The 10,154-nt window shown below is 43.2% G+C and overlaps 1 protein-coding gene across 2 annotated transcripts in view; it reads left to right on the top strand.

The window, feature by feature from the left end:
- The window catches only part of RAB27A (RAB27A, member RAS oncogene family), a 90,178-nt gene that overhangs the window by 35,037 nt on the left and 44,987 nt on the right, over positions 1–10,154 (top strand). For both annotated transcript variants that reach the window (XM_004709438.2, XM_045286513.1), the window contains exon 2: positions 414–526. The gene's annotated coding sequence lies outside the window, so the exon portion shown is untranslated. The remainder of the gene's footprint in view (positions 1–413; positions 527–10,154) is intronic.

Below are 10,154 nucleotides of genomic sequence, written 5' to 3'. Positions count from 1 at the left end.
ATGAGGGCAACAAATGTATAGATGTGCTTTACACAATTGATCTATGTATTGTGATGAATTGTATGAGCCCCAATAAATTGATGTAAAAAACAAACAAAACAAGTATCCTACCTTTTTGTTTGGGGATGAGGGAGAAACAATTGGAGCACTAGGCTCCTAGCTCTAGTAAATGGTTAATCGCTGAAGCCTCTGTCTGAGAGGCCAGTCAAATTAGATCTTAGTAAGCTTGAAAGGAAACATCACTTGACTGGGCTGCAAGGCCATATGACGAACAGCTGAGACTCATTAGCTGGATTGTGGCTTTATTTGCAGATGCCTGATTGGAAAGTTGGTAGAGTGAGCCGCTCTTGAAAAGAGTCTTTTGAAAAAGTGATGTACTTAGGCGATTCTGACTTTAACATTTCTCTTGGTAGTAGACAAAGAGTGACTTTCTTGAAGAGGACATGTGAGTGGAAGTCTCTTTGCTGAAGTGTTGGGAACTCAAATCTCCGAAGCTTCTGAGAAACAAGTACTCACCTTAATCAAGGTATAGTGTTTGCATTTATTTTATTTTTCTCCTAGAGATTTTGAACTCTGCCTTGCCAGTTCTCAAGTACTTAAACTGTGTAGAATTTAACATAAAACACCAGTACATGTATTAACTTTTTTAAAATAAAAGACTTTCAGACATCTGCTAAATTTCTTGGGATGAGTTTGAGAAGCACCTGTTCAGTGATCAGTGTGACTGTACTGGTTGCATTCATCCTTTTTTTCTCTTTTAATACCATTTTTACAAAAATAAGGTTTCATTCTGGAATAATATGTTGAATAAGATAACATAGTAAGGAATTAATTATTCTGGGAATCTTGCTCATGCTTAAATATTCATATTTATTGGGGTTTTATTTATTTACTTTTTGGATAATTTTATTGAGGGCTCTTGTAATTCTTATTACAATCCATACTTGAATTGTATCAGGCATATTTGTACATATGGTGCCATCATTCTTTTCCAGACAAGTACTTTCTATTGAGCCCTTGGTATCAGCTCCTCTTTCCCCCCCTCCCCCACCCTTGTGATCTCTTGATAGATTATAAATTATTATTATTTTCATATCTCACACCGACCACTGTCTTTCTTCCCCCATGGTTTCCATTGTTCTTCCCCCTGGAGGAGTGTGTGTGTGTGGTTGTGTGTCCATCATTATGATCGGTTCCTGCTTCCTCCCCCATCCCCTCTACCCATCTAGTATCTCTATTCCCATCCCTGCTCCTGGGTTGAGTGTGTCTCTTACCTATCTGTACCTGTGTGCATGCTCTGGTCTAGTCTGAAGTGAGAGGCATCACTGCGGTCATGGTAGTTGGTGGGTGGGTGAGGAAGCCTCAAGGAACCAGAGGAATATTGTGTGTTTCATCGGTGCTTTACTGTGCCCTGGTTGACTCATCTCTTCCTTGGGACCCCTCTGTGGGGGATGTTCCATTCTCTACAGATGGGGTTTGGGTGTCTGCTCCGACCCTCCTCGTTCTCAACATACGGTTTTATTTGTTTGTTTGTTTGTTAAGGGTCTTCTGATGACTGTTACCTGGTCCCGATGACACCTCATGATGCACAGGCTGGTGTGCTTCTTCCATGTGGGCTTGTTATTTCTCTGCTGGATGACCGCTTGTTTCACTTCAAGGGGCTTTATTTTTGATATTGCTAATAGCTTGAATGGTGGAAAACCTTATGGAAGTACACATTTCAGTGCAATGAATATTTTTATGGGAGTTAAAATTGTCTTCCAGTTATTTGGTTTAGGTTTGATAAGGCTATTGTGGCTATGAAAAGGAAAGGTCTGGGTACTTTAGAGATGTACAGAGTGACTTATGCAAGCATGAAATATCTCAGTGATGAGCATGGTGGTAGGCTGCCTTGTCCAATGATGGGAACTTTGGGGTATGTTGAAAGTATTTCATACCACAAGTGCATGCAATACATATTTGTTCAGCCAATTGTCTGGACTGCCGGGTGTTGAGTGTGTGAAAATGCGTAAGACTTGATCCAATGCCCACTGCCCCATTGTTTAGTCAGATGTGTGTATGTGATTACTTTTCTCTCCCACTGATCTTTGGCCAGTGTTTTGGTTGGGTGGCCCTGAGGACACAATCAAGACCCTAGCACATGGGCAGACTCATACCCTTTGAGAGGCTCCCTCTTTTCTGAACACCCCCAAGCTTAGACTCAGAGAGCAGAAGGAACTGAAAGGTCATCTAGTCCAACCTCCTCATGTTTCGGATGAGGAGAGGACCCTTAAAAGTACCACAGTCGTTGCCTGATGAGGGCCAAGGCCTAGGCAGCCCGTGAGCATCCTGGATTGCACTCTAAGCTGCTGACCAGTAAAGACATCGCTTTGGTTTCTGTGCTTAGGGTTCATGCTTTTTACCAAGTAGTGGACCCAGAGCCTCACGATCAGAAATCACTATGGAAAGAGCCTTGATTTTTTTTGTTGTTGTTTTAAACTGACATTTTCTGAAGAGATTCTCCAATGATGAGTACCCTTCCTTACCCCCAAGAGTTTTGGCGAGGGGTGCTCAGTCACGAAGGCATTGTGGCCATAGAATGTATTTAATAAATTCAGCTGTGTTTAATAAATCTCAAAGATGTTTACTCCCATTGCCATGGCTTTGACTGTCTCGTACTGCTTTGATTGTCCTTCACTCATCCAGGCATAGTTTTCAGTGATCATGCAGCCGTGAAACTACAGGTAACATTTTTTCTATTGTCTTGTTACTGCTGCTGTCTGAGGCAGTGACTGTGAGCTGTTGACTGAGCTGTGGCAGAAAGGAAGCGCTGATGAAACCGTGCCCACTAGCCAAGACACCATGGCAACCATCGCCTGCACATCTTAGCAGGTCCTGGGGCCCAGGGCTCCCCCAGGTGCTCTTCCAGCTCTCCCGCGTCCTCTCTCAGGCCTGGCTACCTGCGTGCCCAAAGAGGAAATGGTCACCACTTCCCTTTGTTTCTTTCTTCCTTTCCTCCTCATTTAGACAGGAGTCAGGATTAAAGTTGTCCCGCCCTTTGCATTCCCTCCTCCCTCCTGCTAAAGTTGGTCGTTTGAGAGCCAGAGTGCAGGGTACAACCTACGTGATAGCTGACGAGTCATGCAAAGCCCATTAAGAAGAAAAGTGGACTACTGAGGGCTTCATCATAATTTGTGCTGCCACTGCTAGAGGATACTTAACTGCTCCCCTCTGGGCTCCTGGCTTCAACTGCATGGCTGGGAGTCAGCCCTCTCCACCGAGCTGAGCTCCCATGATGGGCTGGTTCAGTGGAGAGAGTGAAGTTTGAAAGATGGATCAGATGTTGGTTGCTTAGAGCTGGAGGACTAGAGCGTTGCTTAAGCATGGACATAATCAAACTGTCAAGAGCTGTAGGCAAACATTTTTTTTGTTTTCCTTATCATCCCAGTTTCATATGTTTTCAGTCTTTTCTTTAATGTCATTTATTTTTGTTTTTGTTCCTTGTTTCTGTTGGGTTTCCCAGTCTGGGAAGCACAGAAGGTATGGTGGCATCTCCATTCTCACTGTCAAGGAGCATTCTGGCCGGACTTGAAGGCAGATTTGCTCATTCACCTGGCTGCCCATGGTATATCCAGCATTCTTGGCCAGCACCATAATTCAACTGCACCCGGTTTTCAGTCTCCTTAGTCACTGTCCAGCAGCTCTTCCTCTTTATTTGCTGGGGAGGAGAAGGGAAGGAAACTTGTGATGTAAGCATCCCTCTAGGGGTAGCATTTTCATCATAGTTAAACTGATATTCTTAGTCTTTTTATACACTCGGTTTGTGATGTTCATGGTCTAAGTCTGTTTCAAACAGCCAGTTTATTTCAGGTACTGGTTAGTATATTTGGGGTTCCTTTGTTATTTTAAAAGTTTTAGTTCGCAGCCAGCCTTCAGCTCAATTTTCAGACAAGCACAGACTAGTCTGTAAGGGGGAACAATAACACTAGTGAGAAATTCACATTTTAGAATACTCAACCAGTTGAGTGCATTTACCCGGGGGAACGTTTAGAAAGGCAAAGGAAGCAGGAGAAATGGAAGCAGGAAACACGGGAGGAAGGAAGAGAAGTGATGTTACATGGATGGGATTGCAGCCAATGAGATGAGACAAAATGTGTGTGAATTGCTGGGTGTCAAACTGATCGTCTGCACTGTAAACCATCACCTAACTCACCATAAAACGTTTCGTGTTTTCAAAATTTCAGTTCATGTAATAAAAAGTGTCATTATGGACCAGGACCCCTAAAGTGTGCTGTCTGGCCTACCTACAACTTGTGGTAGAGATGAAAGCAAAATAACACAAAAAACACCAAAAGCAAACTTGAGGTTTATGCCTACGTATTCTTACTTGAGTAGTCTAGAGACTCGTCTCAACAGAAGAGATGGAAAAGAAACCAAGTTAAGCTAATTTTGAGAAGCGAGCAAAGTGACTAACTAGCGGACACGGTTTAGTGTAAGCGAACTCCTTTCTTCTGAGGTCTTGGCGTGTCATTTCAGAATGCCAGTTGTAAAAGAGGGCATTATTTCCAGGAGCGTTCGCGAGGCAGAGACGGCGTGTGAAGGAAGATGGTGGTGTGCCTGGGCAGAGGGTGTTTTCATGAACATGTCGTCAGGTGGCTGGTGTGTGATAAAGAGCGAGGTCTGAGTTTCAGATGTGGGGAGATGCCTCGGAGAAGACTCCCAGGAGGAGAGGATGCAGGGGAGGCACAGGGGTACCCATCTGACTTCGCCGACTTTTCCCTTTACGTCGTCCTCCCAAATAAAGTACCTTTTACACCAAGGGAGGACACTTGCAAATGAAGTTTCCTCAGAACTGCCCGATACGGGATGGCCCATCATGTCCCCCGTGACTTGGGTTGGCTGCTCATGCCTTGCCTTGGTCCTCAGGGTCATGCTGAGCCAACAGTGTGCTCCCTCCTCGGTGGGTCACACAGTCCCTGCCTTTAGTTTGGACTCTCACTTGTTGGTTCCTCTGCCTCTTTCCCAAGGACAGAGCTAGAGGGGGTGGGGGTGGGGTGGGTAGGAGACGGGATTGTTTTCAAGCATCTGTCTGTGGCTGGCTTCCCTGGCCTCTGACTCTCAACCTGCCCCAATACAATACGTTCTCATTCCCATGGTGACTTAGTTTGGGCTCTTATCTTGAAGATCCTGAAGGGAGAGGGGATAAAGGGACAGCTGCCACCATATTCCTATTATTATTATATATAATATATATAGTACAAAAAACATGCCCTCAGTAAAATATTGTCTTCACTTAGGCATGTCTGGCTTAAGTGCTCAAATTGGCTGCTCAAATGCTTGGGAGGCAAATGCCTCTTGTGCTGTGGAGGTGATCGAGCTGCAAGTTTGTTTTCACCCAGAACTGGCTTCAGGAAGTCCGGCTTTGACCGGCTCTTTTACAAACAAAAAATCCCAGTATCTAATTTGAACTTCTGACTACGCTTTCTCCTTTATTTACCTGGTGCTGGACAGATGAACTCCATTTGGGCCTTTTTCTCTCTGTGACCCCCCTTTCGCTTCCAACGTGGGTCTTTGTGTACAGATCTTGACACCTAATTTCTCTTGATGCTAACCTAACCTCTGGATGCTGGATCTAAGACCATCACGCACAGGATGTTTGTGCGGGGGAGACTCGATTGAGTTCAATTTTTTTGTTTTAGATGTGGAAAAGAAGGTCCAAGGGAGATGAGCGACTTTGCTGGATCACACATTAACTGGGTCAGAGGTGGAACTAGAACTCAGTGGGTTAGTGTCTCAACTCTCTTCAGTGATCTCATAAGCATTTCTTTGAATTTACAGCCTGTTTGTAGCTATTCGTGCCTTCGCCTTCTGCTTCCATGACTCTACATTTTGAGGGAAGGATTTTACCTTCTTCACATTTGCATCTTTGAATTGGTGAATGGGGCACCTTGTTAAATTGAAGTCCAAACACACCTCTCTACCAAAGATGCTCAGCTTGCTTTTTCCCCATCATCTAGCTGAACTGTGTCAACCTTTGAAGATGCTCAGCTTCACTGATGGCTCCTGCTTGAAGACTTGATCTAATTGCTCCCCACCTTGTGACCTCCCAGGGTCTGCTTGTCTTATAAAACCACTACCTTCCCCGTACAAGCAGTTTACAGTTTATAAAATGCAACCCAATAAAATATATCCTGTAATTAGTCCAACAATCCTGTAATTGTCCACCAATCTCCTCCCACATTGAGGAGATAGGGTGGAAGAAGTGGGACGGTTTGCTCCAGGTCTCACGTTCAGGAAGTAAGGAGCAGAGTTCAGATCTTCTGGCTTGAAGTCCATTTCTCTCTTGATGTTCTGGGCTGGTTGGTCTATGTGGTGGACCCCATCTTTTGCTCCCTGATTAGATTGTCCTACTTATCCTTTGTTGAAGATGGATTTTGCTTCCTCACCCCACTTACCAACTGCTTGAGAGGAGTGGCTGGAGCATGAATTGCTTTTAGGTCTTTTATCGTTGCTTAGGAGCAGTGGTTAAAGCGCTTGACTGCTAACCAAAATATCTATAGTTTGAACCCCTCAGCCCCCCCATGGGGAAGTTGTGACACTCTGCTCCTGTAAAGATGACAGCTGTGGAGATCCCATGGGGCCTTCTAGTCTGCCTTACAGGGTTTCTGTACGCCAAAGTTGACGTGATGGCAGTGGGGTGGGTTCGGGGGATAGTTGCAGGACACGTGATCGTTGCTTATCAAGTGCTGCCAAATTGGATGCCAATCAAACCCCCTTTAGTATACCACAAAAGAGCAGCTATCAGTGTAGCCCCACAGGACTTTTTGAGTCACTTCTGGATGAAATCAGCAGGGAGCAGAGGGGACTACAGGAAGGAAGAGGATGCTAGAGAAAGCCAGATGGCAGGCGCAATTAGCAATTAAGTGACAGCTGGCCTCTTATCAGTCCAGTGGTGAGGGGCAGTAGAGAGGCAATGTGCAAGAAGACTGAAAATACAAGAAATCTTCAGAAAATACTGGCGAGATGAGGTATACTCATGAGATGGGAGTGGGACACTTAGAAGCAGCATAAAATGAGCATATAAGTTAGGCACCATAAGGTTTTCATGTATAGGACATGTCAATGAAATGTGGACCCAGAGTAGAGCATGATTTGTAGCAGCAGTCTTCCAGGGTAAGTGGAGTCTACCGAAGAGAAGCATTTGGTTCCGTTTGTGACCATTCCGCTAACTCTCAGGGCTTTGAGAAAAGGAACATAAATAGCTAGGAATGCCTGTCTTGGAACAGCTTTCTTTTCTAAGGGCAACCAGGAGGGTCTCATCAGTCGTCAGAGGTCAAGGGAACCCAAATGCAGGTGCTCCCTGTGCATAAAGGTGTGCATGAAGATGGCCAGGCTCCTGCATTTTCTGATACTGCCTCATTAGACAGTTCCTCCATAATTCCGTAGAATTCTTTAGACATTCAAATCCTTTGACAACTAAACTATATTTAAACTCTTTTTCCAGGAAGGTCACAAAAATCCACTGGCCGACAACTCTCCAGATTTTGCTCAGAAAGTCCTACTGCACTCACTTTATGTTTGGGATGCTCTCAATTTCATAAGCCTTCTGAACTGCATCTGAACAAAAATGTGAAACCTTTCCTATAAAGTACGTGGACAGTATCCAATTTCCTAACAGTAGGAGCCTGTACATTTTCTTTCATGAGTTTCTGTTTTCTGCAGGGAGTATAAGACCTTTTCAATGAGAAGTATTAGAATTTCGATGTCTGGTCCTTCCTGTGTCAGAAATGTTCATAGTTCACAGCTAATGTCTAGAAATCAAAAGTTCGTGTAGCTTACCTTCTCAGAGATAGCAGTAGTTATGGGAAATTATGTCAGGTTCAAAATTTATTCTGTCCTGTTCTATGTAGTAGATTATAAAATGTAAGCATTTTTTAGGCGTCTCATCAAAGTTTATTTCTTTTAATAAGCATTTTATTTGGGGCTCGTACAGCTCTTATCACAATCCATACATCCATCCATTGTGTCAAGCACATTTGTACATTTGTTGCCATCATCATTCTCAAAATATTTGCTTTCTGCTTGAGCCCTTGGTATTAGCTTATTTTTCCCCCTCCTTCCCCGCTCCCCTCTCTGTTATAGACCCTTGATAACTTATAAATTATTATTATTTTATCCTAGCAATGTAAGCATTTTTATTCCTTGGTCTCATGTATAACTTTTTAAAGTGATAACCTAATTTCTAGAATACCATTAATACCATTGGGGTCTATTGTTATAAATTTTGAGTGACTTTAAAAGCTCGATAGCTGTAGAGTAATTATGTTTGTATGTGAGGTGCAAATACATATGGGGAAGGTCTAACTTAGAAAGGATAACATTTATAGTATTTCTTTCAATGGGAAAATTTTTTTCTGTGAGGTCAAAACATTCAAGTAGCAAACATTTATGATCAAATTTGTTGGTCTGTGGAGGCTCATCACCCCTTGTTGAATATGAGTTCATCTTGTTTCTGCACCCCAATTACCAGCTGCTTTGGGATGACTTAAAAAATGTACACATTGAGCTATGTTTGTAGAATTATGAGATTGATGTTCATACATGACTTGTAAAACTTCTATTACTTTAGAGTTACCTTTCTCATGTACAGAATCTCATTCCATCCTCATTTGAAAAATAATTACATGATGTGTCTTCAATTTCCTCTCACACTCCAACAAAATGTCTAAAGATATTGCCTATTGATTTCTTCTGGCTTATGAGTGTTTGTTTTCTGTTCACATACTTTATGCTCCTCTCATCTCTAATGCCTTTTATGTCGTTGGCTTGTTCTCTTGCTGATTCAAAGTCCTTTTACTAACACAAAATCTTTATTTCAGTGTTAGCAAATCTATATTGAGGGTTGTTTCTCTCTCCTTAGCAAGGCATTATTGATTCTTTCTGAGAGAGTGTCTTGCCCCCTCAATTTAGTTTCTATCATTTTAACCTCCTGGCTTCAAAACGCATTCTCAAAGGTGCATTCCGAGTAGGAGCTTGGTTTCCAAAGGGATACTTACTTTAGGCATATCTGAGGACAGAAACAACTTATGGTGTTGGGGGATCTTCTAATCTAGGTAAAAATAAAACGCAGTGCAGAAACCTGGTTGGACCAATGAAGGAGTCTTTAAAACTGGATATACTAAGCAGGGGAGAGGGAGTGGACCCCGTAAATTGCCCTTGCTTATGAGGACAGAGAATCTCTCTTGATTAGGCTGCAGTTACTATGGGCCTTTTCTAGCTGTGATGACCTCCGCATCGGGCGGTCTTAACAGTCTTTGTCTCACTAGCCTCCCCAAATCTGGGAACGTTCTCACCCTCAAAAACCAAAGTCGCTGCCAGTTTCGAGTATGACCTGTAGTGACACTACAGGACAGGATAGAACTGTTCCTGTGGGTTTCCTCGATTGTAACTGTTTAGAGGAGTGGAAACCTTCATATATCTTCTGGAAACAACCCAAATATTCATTAATGGATAGATAAACAAAGAAACAAAGCGATGCAGCTATCTATAATGGAGGAAGCTTATTACAATACAGATGGAGCTGGAACACGCACTGAGTGACATCAGCTAAACCTGTCTCAAAACGACAAGATCGTATATGATTTCATTTGTGTAAGAAGATAAGAAAAAGCCAGTGCATGGACGTGAGAATTTATTCATGGTTACCAGGGATGGAGAGAGAGGAAAATGGGGCCTTGACGGTGATGGAGACTAGTGTGTGGATTACGAGTAGGATGGCACAGCTGATTTTTTTCTTTAAATCATTTTACTGGGGCTTGTACAACTCTTATCACAATCCATACATCCATCCATAGTGTCAAGCACATTTGTACATTTGTTGCCATCATCATTCTTAAAACATTCTTTCTACTTGAGCCCTTGGTATCAGCTCCTCATTTTCCCCTCCTTCCTCCACCCTCCCACCTTCCTTCACGAACCCTTGATAATTTTTGAATTATTATTTTTTTCATGTCTTACACTGTCCGATATCTCCCCTTCACTCACTTTTGTGTTGCCCGTCCCCCAAGGAGGGGATTTTATGTAGATCATTGTGATCGGTTCCTCCTTCTCCCCCACCTTCCCCTTCCCTTCCTGGTATCGCTACTCTCATTATTGGTCCTGAAGGGTCTATCTGC

The sequence above is a fragment of the Echinops telfairi genome, unplaced genomic scaffold (assembly GCF_000313985.2).
Source record: "Echinops telfairi isolate 266 unplaced genomic scaffold, ASM31398v2 ScPeMD7_8;HRSCAF=38, whole genome shotgun sequence".
Classification (NCBI taxonomy): domain Eukaryota; kingdom Metazoa; phylum Chordata; class Mammalia; order Afrosoricida; family Tenrecidae; genus Echinops; species Echinops telfairi.
Note: the sequence above shows the minus strand (reverse complement) of the source record. Positions and strands in the feature narration are given on the sequence as shown.